Below are 25,038 nucleotides of genomic sequence, written 5' to 3'. Positions count from 1 at the left end.
TCTCAATTCTATTCCATTGATCTGTATCTCCATACTTATTCTAGTACCATACTTTCTTGATTATTGTATTTTTGTTTTAGGTTTTCAAATTGGGAGGTGTGAGTCCTCCAACTCTGTTCTTTTTCTTTTTTTGAGACAAACTCTCGCTCTATCACCCAGGCTAGAGTGCAGTGGCATGATCTCGGCTCACTGCAAGTTCCACCTCCTGGGTTCATGCCATTCTCCTGCCTCAGCCTCCTGAGTAGCTGGGACTAGAGGTGCCCGCCACCACGCCTGGCTAATTTTGTTGGGTTTTTTTGTATGTTTAGTAGAAATGGGGTTTCACCGTGTTAGCCAGAATGGTCTTAATCTCCTGACCTCATGATCCGCCCTCCTTGGCCTCCCAAAGTGCTGGATTACAGGTGTAAGCCACCACGCCCAGCCATCTCTGTTCTTTTTCAAGTGTTTTGGCTATTCTGGCATCCTTGCATTTCCATATGACTTTTAGCATCAATCTATCCATTTCTGCCAAAAAAAAAAAATACCTGGGGTTTTGGTAGGGACTGCAATTAAATCTCTAGATCAACGTGGAGAGTGCCACTTTGATAACAATATTAAGTCGTCCAGTCTATGAACATATGATATTTTTCCATTTACTTAGGTCTTTAACTTCTTTCAAGAATATTTTGTAGTTTTCAGCATATGAGTTTTATATTTCTTTTATTATATCTATTCCTAAGTATTTTTGATACTATTATAAATAGAATACCTTGAAATCTTTTATTAGCATAAATTTTAAACTGGAGTTGTAGAAAATCAGTCGGTAGATGTACAAGAAACAAGGACCAAAGCCTAACAGAAATCGAAGGTAAAACTAAAGCTGGATTTTAGGGAAATATACTATGTCAAGATTCATGTCAGGCTTTAAGTTTCATGAGGGCAGAAATAGTGTCTGTCTTGCTCATCCTGCACACCTAGCACATAGTAGGCATCTAAATAAACACCTGTTGAATGGACAAAGTTTAACAATAGCAGAAAACACTTAAAATCTGTATTTTCTAAGCTGGGCAATAAATATGCCCTTAAATATTCATTTCTCCAAGCTCTAAGTTGGTCTTAATGGTGCGGATTGAAGATATTACTGACGATAATGAGGCAAAACATTCTCAAGTATGATACAAGTTCGGTGAGGACCCCTACCAGGTGACAAATCCCCTTTAGTCTTTCCCAGCTAGAAAGTTCAAGATAATGTCACTAGACAAGGAAGAGAATAAGGGTAAGCAAGAGAGGAAGCACCTGAGCTTTTTGCAAACAGCACTGGTCCTCTAGACAACGATGTAAACAACGTCTAATGACACCCAAAGGTAAAACAAGAAATGCTACAGAAGGTGCTAGAAAAGAAATAGGGAGGGGGGACAAGAAGGGTGAGAAGCACAAACCAATCTACAGGAGAAAAATGTTGAAACTCAAGGTTAAATATGGCATTTATCACTACTATACCTTTCCTTTGGTGTCAAGGGTAACAGATAATCAATTAAAATAATAAACGTGAGTTAAGGACAAGAATACTGTATGTGCTGCAGTGACACCATGCTAAGTGTCTCATGTACGTAATCTCATTAACTTCTTGTGACAACCCTAAGGCAAGTACTATTATCATCACCATTCTAGAGCAGGGAGAACAGAGACCTGGAGATGTCAGGGTGACTCACTTAAGGCATCGCTTCTCCAAACTGCCACAGTGGCATTTAAACCCAGGTCTCCTGACTCCAAATGTGTGCACTATGCTGAACATGGATGAAGAGAGACATAAGTGCAGATTGTGTACACTTACAAGTGTAGCAAATATCCAGCACCCTAATATGGTGGTGAGTATGTTTAGTTACTAACGTGAATCCAAACACCAATCAAAGATGAGAAGGAAACAAGGTTTTTAGGACCACAAGTTAAAGGGGTAGGAGAGCATTAACAAAAAGGTTGCAAATATCTTGCCATTAAAACCCCACAAACCATGAAGCCTGAGACTCCGTTGTTTCCTGGAGCCACTGAGGCAATGCTGGCTTTGAGTCCTGAATCTGTCTCAACAGTGGTATGTAACTTCGGACAAGTCCTTTCTTTTAGCAAATTGCACTGCCCTAATTTATAAGGCCATTGCCAAGTCTAGGATTCTACCAATTCATGCTTTTTCCAAGCTTTCAATTATTAGGTAATCAACTTTCATTGCATGCCTATTTACACTTTTACCAAACTCACTAGTCAATTATAATTCTCAGTCCCTGTTAAAAGGGAAGAAGAATATTTGGGCATATGTAGACATATCCTAGATGAGAAAAGCATTTTTTATGAAAATAAAAAAAGAAGGGTATGGGAGTTGGGTGGAGAGATTTACTCTGATACAAAGTACATCTTGAGCTCTTTCTTTCCTGGCTGGTCCATATTTCTAAATCATTTCCTTGCTTTCACATAGTAAATTTTCTGCTAGATGTCTAGATATGCTGGAGATCAGGTTACAGTGTGAAGGACAAAAGATAAAAACAATCTGCATACTTCCATCTGGCTCTTCAGAACAAAGTCTAGAGACTTGAAATGTGAGGAGAGAGGCATGCTACTCTAGCTGCACAACAGATACAGCAAAATGTCACAGAAACAAATCTTTCAAGAGAATCCGAGATGCTGGAATGCGTATTTCACCAGAATTTACTCTGAGAGCATTAAAAAAAAAAAAAAAAAGTTAAGGCTCAGATACTGAACACAATGTTGCCTCTGTTACAAGAAGATGAAAAGTTGAAAACAGACCAATGCATTAGAAAGTCCATACTGTACTGCGGAGATGCTATTCTTATTGCTGTCAAAAGAAACCTGGTTTTAAAACAAACAAACAAAAAAACACCTTTTAGATATTTACTCACACGGTCTTGCCTAGTGTTTAGGACTCAAAAGTCAACACTTGAGGTTCGACTCTGGTCAAACTACTCCTTTGCCACATGGCATCACGCCACGCAAGACAGATTTTCAATATGAAAGAAACCAGCAGTTTCCAATACAAACATGGGCTTTCCAATATATAAAATTTAAGAAAAGCCAGGGTCTGTACAGAAAACATTAAACTGGCTTATATATCAAAATCATGAGGTTTGGGCAGAAATGCAGCATTAAAATAATTTACAAAATGGCTCAACAATGAACATTTCCCTCTGTGAAAAAACAACACCCTTAATGTTTTTCATATGGCACATAAATTTTACAATACCTGCAGGAATATTTTCATTGGTTAAACCAACACCATAGGTCTTTTTAGCTCTTAAGCATATTACGATTCTTGCCTTTTTATGGCATTTTTGTTGTTGTTTGCACCCAATGTAATAAGCTTTTGAGAACAAGAAACAAACCACAATAAAAAGAAAAAAGAACTACCCCTTTGTAACTGCAACTTTCACAAGAGGGGTGGGGGAGCAGAGCGATTGAAATCTCGTTTTTATAGCTGCTATCTTGATGCAATTAGTGTAAAATAATTGTCTGCCCAGGCCAAAGTAGAGGCTAAGTCGAGGCACTTGAATGCATTCCCGAAAACGATTTCCCTGCCTCTTCCTTCAGCCTGCTGCAGCAGATGTTGGCTGTTAAGCCGCACAGACGACACAGTTCATGACTTTTCTAAGACGGCTGTGTGCCACATCTGCAGTTGATGAAATGGAGAGCAGAAGTGTGGCAGACACACAGAGGAGAGTGTGAGCGAGGCAGGCAGGCGCGGGCTGGGCCAAAGGAACTGTCTTGAAGGCTGGCCTAAAAATAGACACATACTCACACTCCTCCCTCCGCAGCCAGCTCATAAAACCCGGCCTGCCTGTCCTATTATGGAGTCGGCCTATGGCAGACACTTCCTGCATCCAGCTTGGGCTGCAGATAACGCAAGAGCATGGAGGCAGGAGTGGAGGGGAGCGGGCGGTGCAGCATCCTCAAACTGCAGCTTCGCTCTCCGAGCCTCGGTATAACTGGGCTGTGGTCCAAGTTCAGCTGGGCCCCCAGAGAAAGGCAATGCTTGTGTTTAGCCCGCACAATACTGACATAACATTAACAGATTTACATATGCAAAACTGTGAAGCAACAGGCATTCCCCCTCAATTGACCCACAGCTTGTAGTGTCTGCCGAGTTATTCCCCGCTTCGGCTCTGTAACCAAGTGGGCGGCATGCGAATACCATCTGGGTACCACTTATTGAAAACTGGCAGTCGCTCTGTAATAGGCAAGCTGGCAATAAGAGGGAAGGGAATAAATTGCATCATTTAGTTAACATCCACTTGCTTTGCGGCTGTTAAAAACCCATGACTGAATAATAATTTGGTTATTTCTTTTGCCAGAAACTGCTGTCAGCCAAATTGTACTACGCATGCTGCAGAAGTCGACTTGCAAAATTTCCACTTGAAAAGGGATTGAGGAGGATTGGGGCAAAATGGGCACCAATCTCTCTGGCTGTCAGCAGTGGCGACTCCTGCTGCACGGTGGCTCTGTGTCCTCCAAGTGTCCTCATCACCCCAAATGTGGCTGACACCAAGCCCTGGTTAGCCACCCCGCCATGCTGAGCCCCAGCACCAAGCTGTGATGTGTGGTAACGCCCTTAAGCAGCTCAGATCCAAGGGTGTGTGTGACAAGTGACATCTATGTGACTCTCAGCTAGCCGTGGAGGCAGATGTGGCCAAGCAAAGCTTGGGCTGACATCCCCCAGTTTCTTCCTCAAAACAGAGTGGGTAAGCAGGCCCACAGAAAGCCTGAGAGCTGCAGGCCTATATCCCCCTACTTCTGTGCCTGGAGCAGGCAGACTGAATCATTTCTTTCTGGTTTACTCACCTGCTTTCAAATACAACTAACAAAGAAAGTGACAGAAACCTTAGACCACCACATAAAGGTAGAAACAATCTTCATTGAGTAAAACCCATGTGTTTGAAGTGGTTCTCTTCTGAATATATTTGTAAAGATATGAAATTCTCTTATTTACTATATGCTGTGCATGTGTGTGTATACACATATATGTACATATATGTGTGTATTTCTATTACTTTTCTTTTCTATGTCTTTTAGGAAAATCAGAGCTAAAATACATACAAGTGACCAATGCCGTAGCAGTTTTAAAAAGATATTAAGTACTTAAAAGATTAAACAAATAAAAATATATAAATCCTTTTATATAGGTTAGAAATATTTTCTGATATAAATCCAGTTATAACTTCTATTTATTTCTTTTAATAATTTATATCATCTTTAAACTGCTATAGCATTTAATTACATGTATTTCTACTTTGACTTTTTAAAAAGATATATCAAAAGAAAGTAAAGAAATGAGGGGAAAAAAAAGAAAATTTGGAACAAAAAAAGAGGAAAAAGCAGGAAAGACTAGAGAGACTCTGCTGATCGTGGAGGTACTACAAGCGAACAAAGTTTGATCAAATTCAAAGAAAAAAGGAAGATGAGAACATGTGCAGTGATACCAATGGCAGAAACATACGTTTCCAAAATCCAAACCCGAAGCATTTGGGAAGGAATGGCTAAACAATCTTTCAAAGCCCAAGACATTTAAAGACCACTCCATTTTATATGTGGGGTGGTCTTTCTGAAAAATAACAGTTGGCTGGCCATGCATTAAAATAAGCAGAATACGATCACGAAGAGGTAAGAGAGACAATGGAGACAAGACCAAATCGTCATGTATTTTACAAATTACAACAGTTGTAAGTTACCATATGATATAGTGAAACTTGGGTAATAGTTCTTTTCGAGGCAATGAGGGTAGTCAAGAAAGACAATAGGGTTTTTTTTTTTTTTTCCAGATTCAGCTTATGATTGTAATCTTACCTTGCTCTAAACAGCTTACAAGGCAAAGAAAAGACAAAGTCAATTCTGTATCTAGAGACATAAAAAAATGTTAAGACTGTAAAGCAATAGGCTGAATTTGCTTCTTGAAAGGATGAGAAAGAAAATGATATTTCCAAGTTACCACGCTTTTACTCAGTTCGTTAAAAGGAAGCAAAATAGCAATTTTACCCAGGACCATGGGTGGTAAAACCATTTTTTTAATTAAAAATAACCATTTTATTTACACATGTACATGCGCGCATACGCTCCCTGAAAAAAATCAGCATGCTGTCATGGAAATACGACTGGTCTGAGGGACAGGAGGATTGGTTTTCACCAAAGCTCAGCCACTTTCTAGTTGAGTAAGTGACCTTGGGTAAGTCACAGTTTGTCTGGGCCTAATTTTCTTTTCTTTGGGAAATAGTGATATGTAACAAAGCAGGGTTAGAATTTCCCAAATCTAAGAGAAATAATGGCCTTCCTAATAGCTCTTTACTGCACATTTATCATTCCAAAATGTAAATCCATCCTATGACAATAAATGAATCAGAGTTATACAAGATTTCAAAATTACTCTCATTTTACTTTGCAAATTACACTTAGGGTAAATATTAATGGGGGTTTGTTTGTTTTTAAAAATACACATGTTGAAGGACTGAACTGCCTTATGCAAATATTTATCTTCTAGAACATTATATGCTCCTCAATGTTTGTTTAAAATCTTAAAAGTTTTCAGTAACTCTAAGATTTCTATTTAATTGCAATTCCACAATAAATAGCTATAATATAAATTTAACCTATATATCTTGTTTTGGCAATAGGTAGGAACCAAGAGTTAAAAGTCTGAAGAACCTACAACCCAAATGTGATGTAAGCCAGCTTAAGATTTTGGAAAACATTACATTCCTAGAAAACAGATTTTTCAGCTATTGCCATGTCCCTTTTGTTGCTGCATATTTAAAAGTAATCACACTCTCCTTAGTTTCCACTGTTTTATTCATCCTAAGCTCTTCTACCAGTGAACCATGGGCACAGGTTTCCAGAAATCACTTTAAATGTTGCATATATCCTGGCAAAAGTCCAAAATTCTAGCCAACATCAGCATTTTCCAGTTAACCTTAATCAACTCTATTGCCTTTCAAAAGTGGAGACAATGCACTTGACCCTTGTTCAGTGGAGTATGTGTGTGGCTTTTCCCCAGGAGGGGTCATGGATTTGCACTAATCCATACAACACCTTCCCCCACCTCCCCACACTCCAACATCCAACTGCAGACATTCACAAGCCAGCTGGCAAGGGTTAGTGGTCGGTGGCCAGGAAAGAGAGTGAAGGTAACTGGTCCACAAGAGGCAGGAATTCCCACTTTGGCCTCATTAGCAGCAGGGCTAAGGAGCCAAGGCTAAAGTTAACATTCACCAAACACACCTGGCTAATCTTGTAAAGAATAAAGATTTGCTCATTAACTGAGCTTAGAGAAAGGTGTGACCAACAAAACCGAAGAGCTATTTTCAAGTCCTTAATGGTCCAAATTGTGTGATCAAGTTACAAATTCCATGTGGTTCTTCACAAGTCTCCTTTAAGAAACTTTTTGATGATGGACAGCTGAGCCTCTGGCCATATCATTCATATACACACATAGATGCATAAACACATACCCACCACTTCTATGATGCAGGGTTGAATAAAGCTTAATGGAAGTCAACCTTCTAGCCGGGGTGCCAGATACCCAACCACGGAGATGCTGTTCATCAGGTACCACAATGCAGCGAGGCGTACCTCCAATGCCTTGCTGAATGGCACTAGCACCAATGCCACTCCTTGCTCATTTCTAAGAGGCTTCTGGACAGTGATGTCAGGGAGCTGCCTAGCCTCTGCAGCCTGCCCTAAATGGACGATGATTCGCTGGTGGTGATTTCTCCTGCAAGGACTACCCAGAGCCACTAATGGAGGCAAGCGCTGGCTTGTTGCGTGAGCTTTCATCTGAAAATAAAACTGAAGGGTCAATTTTCATCATGAGCTTGAGAAAAGAAGGAAATTGCAAAGAAAGGAAGGGGAGAGAGACAGAGACACAGAGAGGAAGAGAGAAAGGAAGGAAAGCAATTGCTTGCTATGAAGACAAAACAAATTGTGAAATCTAGAAATAAATACGGCTGAATTCTAACACAACTGTCACTCCTGTCAGTTTTAGGAAATAAAACTCTTATCAAATACAAAAAGGTTCAAGGGGGAATTCAATCTATCTGAGTTTTACATAAACTAAAAATTACAGGTTTCTGAAACAGTTGGGATTAGAAAACATTCTTCCTAGGCAGTTTAGGAAAGGTTACCCTTTCTTCCCCTTCATTTTAACACTGTGAGGGGTCTGCCTGCCTACCAAAATCCAACCAGCGCAGCCCCAACCACCAGATCAAGGAACAAACAGTGCAGGACTAGACAGCAGGTTTGTAGAAACCCAGCAAAAACGCTCGCTCTTTGAGGAAAGGAGGACTCGGCAGGTAGACAACCATGTCAGGCCTTATCCAAAAAGAAGGTAAAGAGGGGGCCCTCTAGGGCAAGGCCCAGATGGTCTCCACCGGCTGCTGTGCTCCTGTGTGCCCCGTCTGACCTCTTTTTAAATGGCTCTGAGTACCACTAGGGAACCCATGTCACCCAGCAAGGACCACTCAGAGCCACACTGAAGGGGCAACGCATGTATTTTCTTCCTTCTGTGACATCAGAAGGCAAGCCGCTGTTCTTGGGGCCCAAGGCACAGAAGAATGTGAACACACAAAGTTCTTGTACAGAATTAGTCCTGACACAATTACCTAACGGCCTCTTCAGCCAAACACCTGGTTGGCTACTTATCAGTAGCAACCCTATAAGCAGCACATTCCAGCAAGATCGAAAGAGAGAGAGACGGAGGGCGGGGGGCAGCTGTGACTATTCAATCCTTTGGTGGTCATCATCACCTCCCATATTTATGAGGCCTTTTGGCCACAATGGTCTGAGCTCTTGTTGCGTACATCTTTATTAGTTGGAAGGAAAGATCTACGGTTTCTTTCCCAAATCAGAAAAGGCCTCTTAAAACCAAACTGACTTAGCCAGCCCCAGGTCAGTACAAACAATCAATTTCATAAGAGGCCAAAGGGCAGCTTTGGAAAAGAAGTGAACAGAGAGGATGAGGCAATGTGCAGTTCCTCCTTGGCTGGGGCCTCTCAATGGGGCCTCATTCTTTTTTTCAAAGATAGACAGGAATTCCAGCATGGACAACACCCCCATGTTTAAATATACTTTGAAAATGTGGGTGATGTGCAGATTATTGTAAACCACTGATCATAGCCATTAATGTAGGTGTTTTAAAAAGTTGGCCCTATGAATGGAGGTTGAATGCAAGATCCAGCTCTAGTTTAAAACTAAACACACACACACACAAATACACATACACACAAATAGTGTAAGTTTATATTTTGGTTATTTTTCTCTCAAACAGCCTTGTAACAGTCTAGCATAATTCAACGTATTTCCTGCCCCCCTTCCTCAATTATCTGTTTTTGTTTTTATTTTAAGACACGGTCTTGCACTGTCGCCCAGGCTGGAGTGCAGTGACACTCTCACGGCTCAATGCAACCTCAACCCTCAGGACTCAAGCAATCCTCCTGCTTCAGCCTCCCAAGTACTACAGGCATGAGCCACCACACCCAGCTAATTGTTATACTTTTGGTAGAGATGGGGTTTCATCATGTTGCCCAGGCTGGTCTCAAACTCCTGAGCTCAAACACTCCTCCTGCCTTAGCCTTCCAAGGTGCTGAGATTAGAGGTGTGAGCCACCACACACAACCCCATTTCTCTTTTATTTATTCCTTCCTCTATATTCCCCAGTCCCCTCAAACTAGACTTGGCCTTTACCACCCCAAAAGAAATGAGACGAAGTCAAAATAAAAAGACAAAGCTAATAGTAATAAGAATCACTAATATTTCATCGGCACTTGCTATCTAAAAAGTAGTAAGCATTTTGTTTATACTGTATTGACTCATTTAGTCAAAGCAAGAACATGATGAGGTAAATATTGCCATTTTACAGATTTAGGAACTAAGGTGGAGTATTTAAATACACACCCAAGGTTAATAAGAGGCAGAGCTGGGATTCAAACTCAGGAACGTTAACCACTGCACAACACTGCCTCAAAGATATATTAACCCAAAGAAGTTAACTGTTGACTTCTGAGATGCTAAGGGCCCACCAGTTGGTTATATATTGGGTTTTCAAGGTTAATATTAACTTGATGAGACTTATGCACTGACTCTATATATGATGCAACTCAACTCTTAGCAACATACTGAGCATACACCACTTAGAACTAACACAACCAAAAGAATGATAAACTAAAAAAACCTTCTCCACTACCTAGTGTTTCTTTCATGGCAACAATTCAGTCGCTGGGGTTTTTCCTCATCTCTAACTTCTCTACTGAGTAAAAACACATGTTTTTAGATTCCAAAACATATGTATTTTATTATTTAAAAAAATTTTTTTGAGATGGAGTCACACTCTGTTGCCCAGGCTGGAATACAGTGGCACAATCTTGGCTCACTGCAACCTCCACCTCCCGGTTCAAGCGATTCTCCCATCTCAGCCTCCCAGGCAGCTGGGATCTCAGGCATCATACACCATCACACCTGGCTAATTTTTGTGTTTTTAGTAGAGATGGGGTTTCACCATGTTGCCCAGGCTGGTCTTGAACTTCTGGCCTCAGGCGATCCACCCACCTAGGCCTCCCAAAGTACTGGGATTATACGCATGAGCCACCACACCTGTCCCAAAACATATATATTTTAATAAAACATATCTCAAATATTTCAGTTCACAGGTTAGATATAATAATGGGAACAAAACTGTCTCAATTTTGACTAACATCAAATCATCACAGGAACTGAGACTTGCTGAAAGCCCTTGAGGATGCAAGAAATTGTAAATTATATTACAGAATACTCTAATGCTGGAAGTTGAGTGGAAAAAAAATGCTCTCTGGTAAACTTTTAATTTTTTTAGGCCTCTTTATATTTAGAACATGCCTTTCTAAAATTTGAAGCTAAGCATATGTCAAAAATTTTTTTTCAAAGAACCTTATTTTTAAAACTATAACTACAAATGTCAGACAAGTTCATTGCATAAAAGTACTGCAAACAGTATAGCATAAATAAATCAAAAGCAAGTGTGTGCCCCACTCACCCTCCCGCCTCCAGCCCTAACACAGTTTATTCTTCAGAAGTAGCCACATCATTGGAGCCAGCAATGGTATAAAATGGGGAGAAGAGGAAGCCTGTGGAGACTTAGCTCTCTCATCTCCATGACCCCCGCCTGCCCCCAAGTAAAACGATTATAAATCACATAGCAAAGCTGGTTGAGAGCACAAACCCCTCAAGAAAACCACGTAGGTCTCAAACCTATCTATTCCACTTATTCGCTGTTTGACCATGAGCTAATATGTTATGTAACCGCTCTGTGCCTCAGTTTCCACATCTGCAAAATGAGGATAACAGAAGTTCTTATCTCACTGAGACCTGGTGAGAGTTAGATAAATTACACAAACTAATATTTATAAAAACAATTAAAATTATGCTGGCACAGAAGTTTTATTTAGGTATCTACTGAATATATTTTTAAACTATATTAACATCCAGTGAATAGAAAGCAAAGCCATGGAAGCATGTACTGAAAGTGACCAATTTAACTTGTAAAGAAAAGAAAACTATTGGAAAAAGAAGAAAATAGATTTATGTTTCAATAAACCCATAAGGATATCATTTACATGAACAGAAACTCCATTTTTATTAATTCAACTTGGTTTGTGGTTCAAATCCTAAAGATCAGTCCTAGATACCAGCTCATATATTTGGGTGAAAAAAAGAGTATTTCTTTAGCTATTTATATTTATCATATTTATACCGCTCTGCAGCATACAGCTGAGGTAAAAAGCAGCAGGCATGCCATGCCATTGCCGCTTCCGAGAGGCCCCCTTCAAACAGAAGGCACTCTCTGCGGCTCCTCGTCAGACACGAGGAAGCCGCCATTGTTGCCAGGGTTTCCTTCCAAACTTCACGAAGTTGCGTTTCACTTAGGAGACAAATTATATAACTAGAGACACAAAAATTCATGCTCACTTCAATAATATTACCAGGAAACACTGAAAAAACTGGTTTTTATCTAATGTTTATGTACTTCTGAATGAGATTCTGAGGCAAATAATGCCTGGAATGGATAGTTTTAGTGTTGAGTTTGGTGTTCGTGTTCTAACTTAAATGTTCAAAGGGGTAAATACAATTTTTTCCAAAGGAAACAATTCCTACAGCATAAAACTATCAAGGTTCCATCCACAAAAACATTCTATAAAATGTCAAGACATTTATAAGAGTAAAGTGTGCTATAAAACAAAATGACATAAATTACAGGATATTTCTATTTGTTGATTCTGAACACAACAACATATAACTATCTTTCCCCCAAAATACTCCAGGGATTACTCAAATGCAAGGGTAAGGCATAGAAAACTCTTTTTCTGTTTGGTGAATGGCATTTCCTTGGTCAAAAGAAAACCTTAGAAGCATACCAAAAACCAAAGTAATAAATGTGGCGATGGCCTGCACAGACAGATGACCAAGATGATAGCCACGATTCACATGCATAATGTTTCCTGGTTCCTCAAGTTATAGTTTATGTTCAACATATAAATTTCTGGCATACAAAACAAACATTCTATCTTTAGTTATTTGTTTAAATGGAATTTTGCATTTCTATTCAAAAACCAATTTTAATTGTTTTGAGGGGAAAATACATAAAAAGAGAGAAGGGATCATTGCCACATAGGTGGGACCGGTTATAACCATGATACAACAAAACTGCCTCAGATATAAAACCTTTAAATCTTTTGATCTCTACCATCTATGATTGGACTTCTAGTATAATTCACAAGGAAAGAATTTAAAGGATGGAATATACTATTACAGCAAATCCCCTAAAGTTTTTCATATTATTTAATTTCATCAAATGCATCAATCACCTCTAAACAATTCCCTCCAGGAAGTGTTGAAATATTCAGCATTTACTGCCTTTATTTTATCCTAATTTTCTGCAACAAAATTCAACCAAGCATGCCATTCATCCTTTACTAAACGCCTGTCTGTGCAAAGATTCCACAAAGACACACAGATCACAAAACAAAATCCACCTTCAACAGAATTAAGTCCAGCTTGAAAGAGAACTGTATAAAGAACTAACTGCTACCACTATTAGTGAACATTATTCCATAAGGTAGAACCAATGCAATAAAGCACGAGAAAGAAATATGGGAAAAGGTGCTGATATTGCTACCTATGAGATGTCAAATTTCTTGGTTTTTGGAAATATAAGAAAAACATAGTCCTAATGAAATTTCAACAAGATAATCAAATATAAAATGTACAAAAATACAGAACTATGTACATATTAAAAATTATCAGTAAGAAAATATAAATATTTATTTTCCAGGTACAGACACATAACTCCAAAATTTTCATGAGAAACAAAAAGAAATACTTGAATAAATAGATAATTATATTACTTTCCTGGATGAGCAGATGTAATACAGAAAAGATAAATTTTTCTGAGGTAATTATTTAGTATTGCAATCAAAATAAAAAAGGAAATTATTTTTAATAAAAAAATTCAAAAGGCCATTTAGAAAAACTAAAAAATAAAAGCAAATAAAAAGTTTTAAAGTCTAATAGGGACTATGAAATATTTGATATTAAACACATTATAAAGTATAATAATTAAGACAGTATGAATTGGCAAAGAACTAGGCAAAATACACTAATAATATTGATGGTATTATCATGACAGCAAGTATTTGTGTAGTTACTTAAATGCCAGGTGCTTTGTATTTACAGTTACCAAATAATTTAGCATCCTAAGATAGATGATTGGATTCTTTTTAAACTAGTATTTGAACGTCAACAATAATATAAGCGGAATAATCTTCTTAGCACATACACCTGTACTGTACTTCAATCAGTTTTGATTTTTTTTTTTTTTTTTTTTTTGTGACGGAGTCTTGCTCTGTCGCCCAGGCTGGAGTGCAGGGGCGCGATCTCCACTCACTGCAAGCTCCACCTCGCAGGTTCATACCATTCTCCTGCCTCAGCCCCCTGAGTAGCTGGGACTGCAGGTGCCTGCCACCATGCCCAGCTAATTTTTTTGTTATTTTTAGTAGAGACAGGGTTTCACCGTGTTCGCCAGGATGGTCTCGATCTCCTGACCTCGTGATCCTCCCGCCTCAGCCTCCCAAAGTGCTGGGATTACAGGCATGAGCCACCGCACCCGGCTTCTATCAGTTTCTTGGCTGTACCTGTCTCTTACCGCATCACCAATAAGTTTCTAGAAGAATATTAGGACAAATGTCAGTCTTTATTATTTTTATTATTTTCATAAAATTGCCTACAGTATCCTTCAAAGTTGTATTTTATGTGAATAAATACAATTTATTTAATTATACCTTCAAATGTATTTCTGGCCCATAATATTAACTGAGAAAATACTCGCTCCACAAGTACTAGAGTTACCTGTTAGCATAACAAATTTCCCTAAATTGAGGATATTATCAATTCTGTTTGGTATTGAAGTCCCTAAGTATTATAGCCCAAATATTTTATAGGTCATCATTTAAACTCTACTCTGAATATCTTTCTTTGACAAATATTTTTACAAGATGAAATTCATCAAATAAATAAACTTGCTTTATAATTGCTTGAAATGTTTGGCCAAATTTGGATGCTACAAAATTGCAGGCCTCATTAATTTCATTTCATTTCTATACAGAATTCACATTATCCAATTTAAAATAGGAGGTCCATCAAAAGCTTCTTCCCACTGGTGAGAGGCTTCCAAATACAGTTACAGAATTTCAGAATTAAAAAATGTGTTCACTTTTTGAGCTCACATTTAACTTGTTTGGTTCTTCACTTGTTTTTTCAGGAATAAAAATGGTAATATTGTCCTGTTTGCAATCCTTTTTTCCCAGCAACTGAAATTTGGTAACAGTCTCTAAATAAATTGTGTATATATGTATGTTCATTCTTTGAATTACTAAAATTTCCAACAGAGTCTGAACAACATGTAACTACAATTTAGAGTACTCGTTTACAAAAGTTTAATAACATCAATGGAACACTTACATTGATTTACAAAATAGTTTCTCAAAGTCTCGAACATTTCTAAAACCTAACTGATAGCTCAAGTACTTATTTGTATTCAACATTAGTCTCAAAACAAAAACTTTATAGTTTGGTTATCTATGTATATATAAAATTATTTAAAATGTTGGTAGTTAGCTACAGTTTCTAATCAAGTGATATATATTGCAGTTTGGATCCAATTATAAAATATATGATCACTATAATCACTTCCAAGTATGGTACATATTTGCTCCATGGGTTTCTGAATCTAGTAAAACCAGTTTTTACCACAATATGTTCTCCATCAAAATTCAAATTCAGGCTGGATACAGTGGCTCAAACCTATAATCCCAACCTTTTGGGAGTCTGAGACAGGAAGATTACTTGAGACCAAGAGGTCAAAATCAGCCTGGGTAACATAGCAAGACCCTGTCTCTACAAAAAGTTTTAAAAAAGAAATTAGGTGGGCATGGTGGTGCACACTTGTGGTCCCAGCTACTCGGAAGGCTGAGGCAGGAGGACAGCTTGAGACCAGGAGTCAAGGCTGCAGTGAGCTATGATCACATCACTATATTCCAGCCTGGGTGACAGAGGGGGACTCTGTCGCTTTAAAAAAATTTTTTTTTAATTAAAAATTCAAATGTGTGTAATCACCACAAAATCAAATAACTTTATGTTCAATGTTAAACTTTTCAACGGAATTCATAATCATCTGAAATAATGTTAGATGCTTTACCTTCAACAGAATGAAATTCTGTTGACTTAATTTGTTGTTTAATTTGATTCCATGCATTGGATGGAAAAAAATTAAACTATTGTTGGTATTACCTTAACTGAGTTTCTATTTGAAACATCCAATGACATTAATGTGAAGCTGGCACCATTTATTGTGTACAAAGAAGTTCTGTAAACAGTACAATACATTAAAAGTTATCAATCCTCTTTTTGAATGTATTTAAAAAATGTTAGAATCCAATGTAAGTGAAATTAATTTAGAAAAAGTCATTCAATCTAAATGAAAAGTCATGCTTCACAGGGTAAAATGTAAACACATTTTCTTTCACTTTGTGTGGACTCAGTCTTCTTAAAATACGTACTAATTTTGAAACAGATGCAGTACCTTCTTCAGCAAATGGGTCCCCTGATTTTTCTATATTTGGTGATTTCATTATGTTCCCAAGAGTAGATACTAAATGTCAAAAACATTTTATAGAAGTTAATGTTTGTGGTCAACTTCCTTGAAAAATGGGAGGAAATTATGTAATATTTCAGTAAACAAGCTCTGTTATTTTTAAGCTCATAGCTGCCAAAATGGTGTCTTACAACATATATATTTTTTAAACTTTACCAAATGATACAAATATTTGTAAGTTTACAGTATTCAAAAATGATAAAACCATAAAACCTACTGTATTAAGAACATTCAGACTGCTTCTTTACACTCTGCAGCAGGACTTCTCAGCCTTTATTTCAGATACATTTCATGAGAAGTAACCTAAAGTTTCCTATCCTTCCCCAACCCTAATGACCAAATTGAATTACTGGTCCCTAGCCACTTACACCAGAGCACACATTCCTTGAAACAGAGGTGTTCATAATGGTGTGCACAGAAAGGGTTAGGAGAAAAAGGGATTGCTGGCCGTCTTTCAGAGATCACTATATAAGCATCTCACACACTACAAGAGAAGACCAGGCAGAAACAGAAACTGCACGTAGTCTCCTTATAATAATACTTTAGCATAAAATGAAAAATCTGAGACAATGCTAACCCAGGAGTCACTGTCCCAGATACACTGACATAAATAGTCACTTCTTTATATAATTATCTAATTTACTCCCTATGGCACCTGCATTAGATGGTTCTATTATAATCCACATTTTCATGTAAGAAAATGTTGCCTTAGATGTTTACAGTGGGTGGAACATAACACCAGAGTCCATGCATATAATCAACACTTAAGTCCATGCATATAATCAACACTTAATATTGGTTCTCAGTGAAACAGAAAAAAGCACATGGAAATAAGCCCTATTTTATATTAAAATTTAGCATATACTACAGTTTTTAAAATCAATTGTAGAGAAGTATTATTTAATAAATAATTCTAGAAATATGATTTTTTAAAATAATCAAATCAATCTCTTACCTCATACCATACACTGAAATACAATTAAGATAAATACTAAAAAAAGAAAAAAAAAAAGAGGAGGAAGAGAAGGAAAAAGGAAAAAAACATTAAACAATTGTAAGAAAATAAATGAGATGAGTAGAAAAATCTTTCTGTCTTAGAGAATGTTATAAGGCATAAATGAAAAGAAGGAAAACATAAAAATTGGGGTGATTTTCCCCAAACACACTATATACGTAATATGTATTAAAGTCTATAATGTAAAAAGACTTCTAATAAATCAAACATCACATATAAAAACCCTGTATATAATACAAACAGGTAAATCACAAAAGTACTGCAAATGGCCAGAAACCAAAAGGTGTGAAAAGGACAATTTCATTAGTTATTAAAGTATAGCACATTTCCAGAATTTTATACCATCTTTCACCTTGAAACCTGTCAAAAATAAAAAGCTTACGCCTATAATCCCAGCACTTTGGGAGGCCGACGTGGGTGGATCACGAGGTCAGGAGATCGAGACCATCCTGGCTAACATGGTGAAACTCCGTCTCTACTAAAAATACAAAAAATGAGCCGGGCGTGGTGGCGGGTGCCTGTAGTTCCAGCTACTTGGAAGGCTGAGGCAGGAGAATCACTTGAACTCGGGAGGCGGAGGTTGCAGTGAGCCGAGATTGCACCACTGCACTCCAGCCTGGGTGACAGAGTGAGACTTTGTCTCAAAAAAAAAAAAAAAAAAAAAAAAAATCTGGGAAGGTTAGTTTACTCAATATTGGCCAAACTGCAATGAAGTGGAAACTGCCATAGCCTTTTTTTTTTTTTTTTTTAAGGTTTTATTGTAACTCTTCTTACTAGCATTCCCCAAACCATAAATGAACAGGTGACATAGTCAAGAGAATATCAATGTTCACCACCCTTTGACCTAGTAAATCTACTTATAGAATGTATCCTAAGAAAATCATCAGAGATGCAAATAAATGTATGTACTACAATGTTCACTGCAATATTATTTATTTCAGCAAAAGACTGGAAACAATGTAAAAACCCAACAGAAAGAGAATGATTAAAATCCTGGTCCACTGTAGGCTGACTGGAAGTGCAGCAATCTTTAAAAATCATGCGTACAGAGAATATTCAATGATAAAAAAAAAAAAAGTGTTCATGATATAATGTTAAGTGAAAATGAGTAGGAAACAAAACTGTTTAAGATCATTTGCATGAGTTTGTTCATAAAAAACATTTTCTAAATTAGATTGAAATACACAAAAATGTCAATAACTGTTTTCTTATGGGAGAGAGACATACTAGGAATTTTAGAGCATCACAATTCTAAAAGTTGGGTATATCATAAAGGTATCTTTCTGAACTGGGAAATGACTAGCTTGCTACACGGATGAGAGAGGAAAAATATTGGAATGAGTAAGATGTATGTTTGGATGAGAATGATTAAATGTTGGCATCATCTCCATATTATCTTCCACAGCTCAAACGGTCAATTTATATCTTTCCCTGAAAAAAAGCCTGCTTATTAAAAAAAAAAAAAAATCCATTGTGTACCCCAGTTATGGCACACAGCACAAAATACTGATCACCCTGAGAAAGTGTCCTTCAAAACTTCTTCTCCTCATGGTGGTCAACCCAAGCCAAGAACTATGAAAACGAAAAGGTGCCCTTCTGTGTGTCTGCTTCTGCAGTGAGACACAGGAGGGAGGCAGCTCTGAGGCCTGGCAGTCACATTCAGCTGTCTGTCCCACCTTCACAGAAGAGTGAGGTGAGGTAACAGAAAGAGTGCCAGTCCTGCCTCAGACTTTCTGCTCTTCAAGTTCTTTATTCAAATGACTAAAGGAAAGAATGACCAAGATGCTGCATTCTACCTTACATGCCACATTAGGAGAGAATGGCTTTGCCCATGCTTCCCTGCCCACAGGGCCTCCCTGCAAACCTGTATTTTTTTTTATTTTTGTTTGTTTGTTTGTTTGTTTGTTTATTGAAACTGAGTCTGGCTCTGTTGCCCAGGCTGGAATACAGTGGCGTGGGTCTCAGCTCACTGCAACCTCCACCTCCCAGGTTCACGCGATTCTCCTGCCTCCGCCTCCTAAGTAGCTGGGATTACAGGCATGAGCCACCGCGCCTGGCTAATTTTTGTATTTTTAGTAGAGATGGGGTTTCACTATGTTGGCCTGGCTGGTGATCTGCCTGCCTAGGCCTCCCAAAGTGCTGGGATTACAGGTGTGAGCCACCACACCTGGTAAACCTGTGTTTCTTTAAGACAGTGTATGCACAGCCTCCTCAGAGAATCTTCCTTCCCTCCCCATGACTGATGTTGGTCTCTCATCATTCTTTTCCATATGTGGGCACTGCTAGCTGAACTGCCAGCCTCCCTTTCTATCTTCCTCCTTCTGAAGGAAACCTTCCTCTTACTCAGACCTGCCCCTTCCCCAACAGGAGCCATTAACCTCAGTGAAAGCTGGCCCTACCCAACCCCAGAGGTGGACCAGACTGGTTAAGCCAATCAGGGAATGACTTCTATCTACTCACAGGAATGAGCAATTCGGGCTAAGATGGCAGAAAGTTTTCTGGGAGGCTGATGAGGAAGGAAGATTCTCACTCTCTGTCTTTTTTGTTTTTGCTTTTGTTTTTTGAGATGGAGTCTCACTCTGTCGCCAGGTTGGAGTGCAGTGGCACAATCTTGGCTCACTGCAACCTCCGACTCCGGGATTCAAGGGATTCTCCTGCCTCAGCCTCCCAAGTAGCTGGGACCACAGGCACGTGCCACCACGCCCAGCTAATTTTTGTATTTTTAGTAGAGACAGGGTTTCACCATGTTGGCCAGGATGGTCTCCACCTCTTGACCCCGTGATCCCCCCGCCTCAGTGCTGGGATTATAGGCGTGAGCCACTGTGCCCCGCTGATTCTCATGTTTTTTTGTTTTGTTTTGTTTTGTTTTTTGAGACAGAGTCTCGCTCTTTCACCCAGGCTGGAGTGCACTGGTGCAATCTCGGCTCACTGCAACCTCCACCTCCAGGGTTCAAGCGATTCTCCTGCCTCAGCCTCCCAAGTAGCTGGGACTACAGGCGCCTACCACCACGCCCCACTAAATTTTTTTTTTGTATTTTTAGTAGAGACGGTGTTTCACCGTGTTAGCCAGGAGGGTCTCAATCTCCTGCCCTCGTAATCCGCCCGCCTCGGCTTCCCATTCTCACTCTTAAGAAATGGCAACTGGACCAGCCAGCTTCTCTCTTCCTCTGGCTGTTAATGGCAGGCAGAAATTGCTGCAGCCATTTTGCCTCCAATGCAATGACAGGAATCACTGAGAACTCAATCACTGGATTTGGCTATGCCCCAGGGCCACCCCTACTCTGAACTGCCAGTGAAATGAACTAAGGCATTCACTTACTATTTAAGCCTGTTTGAGTAAGAATTCCTGTAACATGGGAATGAAAACTGGTAGAATGGACAACTGCTATTTTTACCAGACAAACATAGTTTCTTACTCTTCTATAAACAGAACCTTCATTTTCTCTTTGGCAATCACCCCTCACCCATTCTTAGTTCCTACAGTCTAGATAAAAGTGATCTCCCCTCACCCCCTAATCTAACTCCAGGGTAGGCAATAAAGCAAGAATGGCCAACCAGAGCACTGGCTCCAACTGGCTGGAACCTGTTACATTAACCTACTGCACCAGGACTGGGGATGGTGGCTCATACTTGTAATCCCAATACTTTGGGAGGCTGAAGTAGGGGCAGATCACTTGAGCCCAGAAGTTTGAGACCAACGTGGGCAAAATTGTGAAATCCCATCTTTATGGAAACTTTAAAAAATTATCTGGGCATGGTGGCACATGCCTGTAGTCCCAGCTACTCAGGGGGCTGAGGTGGGAGGATCACTTGAGCCTGGGAGGTCAAGGCTGCAGTGAGCCGTGACTGTATCACTGCACTCCAGCCTGGGTGACAGAAGGAAACCCTGTCTGGGGGTGGCTGGGGGTTAGGCAAGCACCTACTAGGCCAATGAGAGACCTACATAAGCCAGCTAGAACCATGGGTAAGGAAAAACTTCTATTCTGCTGGAAATGCTTATATGGCAGAACATAAACCTAGATCTGCTAGTAGCCATCTTCCTACAAAGAGAAATGAGAGGGCTAAGAATCAAAGAGACAATGAGAAAGCAAGGCAAGAGATGGAAAGAGGCAGCCACCCCCTGACATCATTGTTTTAGCACCTGGCTCCAACTGTACCTGAAGCTAATCACCGCCATATTTCTCAGTTATGTGAGCCACTAAATAATCTTGTTTCATCAAGAAGAAAAAATAATGGTGCTCCACAATGTCTTTGCACCATTATTGTCACCATCACTGTGTAATGTGATTACAATTGACTCCTCTACAGACAGTGAACTCCTGCAATAAAGATTATGTTTACCATCCTCACATCTTCCAGGCCTAGAAAGAACCTGGCTCACACAACCAGGTATGGCACTGGAAGCAAGTCATTAAAACCTTCCCAAGCTCAGTTTCCTAATTTCAAAAAAACAAAAGTGGTAAGGATGTGGAGACACTGGAACCCTTATATACTGCTGATGGTAATATAAAATAGTTCGGCCACTTTGGAAAACTGTTCGGCAGTTCCTCTAAAGGTTAAACATAGAAGGTACCATATGACCCAGTCGCTCCACTTCTAGGTACGCACCAGAGAAAACTGAAAACATACGTAAACACAGAAACTTGTATATGAATGTTCAGAGTAGTCTTAACTAAAATAGCCAAAAGTGGAAATAAGTCAAGTGTCCACCAACAGATGAATGGATAAACAAAATGTGGTATATCTATACAATGGAATATGATTCAGCCATAAACAGAATGAAGTACTGATTCGTGTTGCAACATAGGCAATCCTTGAAAATATCCTGACTGAAAGCAGACAGACACAAAAGGCCACAGGGAGTTTCATTCCATTCATATGAAACATCCAGAATAGGCAAACCTATAGAAACAGAAAGTCGATTAGTGGTTGCCTGGAGCTGAGGGAGTTGGAAGGAAATGAGGTGGGAAGAAGACGATTGCTAAAGGTAATCATCAGCTAAAGGGTTTCTTCTGCGGGACATAAAAATGTTCTAAAATTGACTGTGATGATGGTTATACAATTATGTGAATATACTAAAAACCACTGTTGAATTGTATACTTTTTTTTTTCTTCTTTTGAAACGGAGTCTCACTCTGTCACCCAGGCTGGAGTGCAGTGGCGCGATCTCGGCTCACTGCAACCTCCGCCTCCCAGGTTCAAGTGATTCTCGTGCCTCAGTCTCCTGAGTAGGTGGGATTACAGGCATGTACCACCACGCCCAGCTCATTTTGTATTTTTAGTAGAGACAGGGTTTCACCATGTCGGCCAGGCTGGTCTCGAACTCCTGACCTCAGGCGATCTGCCCACCAAAGTGCTGGGATTACAGGTGTGAACTACCACATCCGGCCTGAATTGTATACTTTAAATTGGTGAGTTTATGTATATGAATTATATCTCAATAAAGCTGGCAAAAAAAAAAAAGCCAGCTGAACCAGACTATGACCAAGGTCCCTAGTCACCATGACCTGTTGTGATTATAGTATTCTAGATGAAATAGGAAAAGACCGAACTATGTAACTGAGCAAGCTCTTAACCTCTCTGGAACTCAGTTTTCTCGTCTATAAAATGGAGATGAAAGTCTCTTCCTTGTAAGGTTGCTGTCAGGATAGAATGAATCACACATATAAAACATTACAACAGCGCTAGCACTCACTAAGCATTTTGAATGCCATGGTGGTTGCAGAGCTGGCATTTGCCAACTAGTCCCATATATGTGATCCTAGACAGAATCACTGCAAATCAAATTCTATCCCATGCAAAACATCACCAAGCACCAGTATATTCCTTTGCACAGTATTTTCATTCACTATTCCACTAACCTAGGAAATCCCAAAGATGCATTCCCACCTTCAGTTTCTTCTTTTCTTTCTTTTGGGGGAGGTGGAAAGAAAGAAAGAAAATGCAAGTAAGTATAGCAAACAGCAAGTAAACATTTTTCATCTTCTACTTGCAAAGCCAAGGGCTGATTCTAGACCACTACAAACTACTTCCATATGTCTCCATCCTAAGCAAAAAGGAAAAAGGGCCAAGCATGGAGGCTTGATGATAGGAGTTTGGGTTTAAAACCAAGACTCTCCAACCAATTCTCAGTCTTGGGCTTCTGTCCTCCGAGCTGTCAAGAAATGGAGGGATATGAAAGAAATCTACATGAGTCCTCCCAATGGTTGTTTCTGCCTGGACAGGGAGCAATGATAATCACTGTGGGCATAATAAGGGCAACCACAGTAGTGCCTATGATTTATTGAGGGCTCCTTATGTTCTAGGCCTTCTGCCCTGCTCCAAGTAAATTACATACATTAACTTACCTAATCCTCACCACCAGCCTTACGCAGCAGGTGCTATCATACCATTTTGTGGGTAAGAAAACTGAAGCACAGAAATGTTAATAGCTTGTCTAAGGTCATGTGGCTTGTAAGTGGCCAGGCTGCGGATGTGAACCAGACTCTGGCTCAGTATCCGCTGAACTATGTGTTGGGCTGGATTCTTGACTAGGCACAATGAACTACTGCCTTTAACCAACACAGTCATAAGCGCTAATATTATTGACTTTTTACTGAGGGCTTAGGATATGCCAGACACTGGGCATCATGTGAATCATCCTTGCAACAATCCAAACAGGTTCCTATTATCAACAACAAAACCATTTTACAGAAGAGCAAACTGAGGCTAAGAACTTGACCCAAGCTCACCCAAATACTAAGTGACCACACTGAGGCTCAATCCTATTTGGTCTGCTTCAGAGATGATACTTGTCAGGAATGAAATAGTTTGGTTTTTCTATTAGTGGAACTGGATCTTTCTTGGATCTTACTCAAATAAGAAGTTCAGCAATGACTTCTGGGCCCCACAGATACATAATCTGGACTTCCTGGGCCCATTCCTTTGTCTCTATTTTATTTGGTATTCCCTCCCACTCAGGCAATTGCTTCCTGTTCCCATCCCTTCCTTTAAGAGCAATGGGAAGAGAAGCATTGTGCCCCCAGCTAGTGCCTTTCTGGGAAAATACAGAACATGAGCCTGGCGAGGTTGGAGAGATGAATGAAGAGCCAGGCTGGCTATGCAAGGCGAAGTGGGAGCAAACTGCAGAGGGGTGTGTGTATGTGTGTGTGTGTGACTGTGGCCAGGCAGTGGCTGGGGAAGAGCAAGGTGAAGGAAAAGGAACAACATCCTGGCTCAGTGGAGCCCTAGGGGAGAGATGCAAAAGCTCTCGCTGCTCTGTGGGGTGCAGTAGGTTATTTGAGATGCTCTCTTACCAAAAGCAAGACATAGATGGGCATCTTGTACATCTGACCCACTTCTGAGTTCAACAAAGAAGGGCACATGGAAATGCCCCCAGGATGGCAGACCAAGCTCGGCAAATTTTATTCAACTCAATGCATGTCTGAGAGCTCACTGCAGGTAAAGATCGGCAATTGGCTGAGAACGGAGTCACCTTACCTACCACAAAGGCAAAGTAACTGTGGGCTCTCTCTAAATCCTTCAGGACAAAGAACCAAAGTAAGTCTGAAAGACAACGCTTTCTGTAGATATGACCTCCGGGCTGAGAGAATATTTGAACATTTGGAAAACTCTGTATTGCAGCCATGAAAACTTGGTATTCTAGTCTTGGGTCTTCAATATTTAAATTTTTCTACATTTCAGAATATGAGGAAAAATGTAACATAGTTCTCAAACCCAGAGGAGACTTTGTAACTCTAAAAACAGGGTGTGAATTCACTTATTAAAGATATTTTCCTCGCACCCAAGGTGGAACGTCAAAGACAATGTGACTAAATGA

General features: G+C 39.6%; 1 protein-coding gene across 5 annotated transcripts in view; it reads right to left on the bottom strand.

Annotated features, from left to right (window-relative positions):
* The window catches only part of FOXP1 (forkhead box P1), a 632,119-nt gene that overhangs the window by 587,377 nt on the left and 19,704 nt on the right, over positions 1–25,038 (bottom strand). The gene's annotated exons all lie outside the window — the stretch shown is intronic.

The sequence above is a fragment of the Theropithecus gelada genome, chromosome 2, assembly GCF_003255815.1.
Source record: "Theropithecus gelada isolate Dixy chromosome 2, Tgel_1.0, whole genome shotgun sequence".
Lineage (NCBI taxonomy): Eukaryota > Metazoa > Chordata > Mammalia > Primates > Cercopithecidae > Theropithecus > Theropithecus gelada.
Note: the sequence above shows the minus strand (reverse complement) of the source record. Positions and strands in the feature narration are given on the sequence as shown.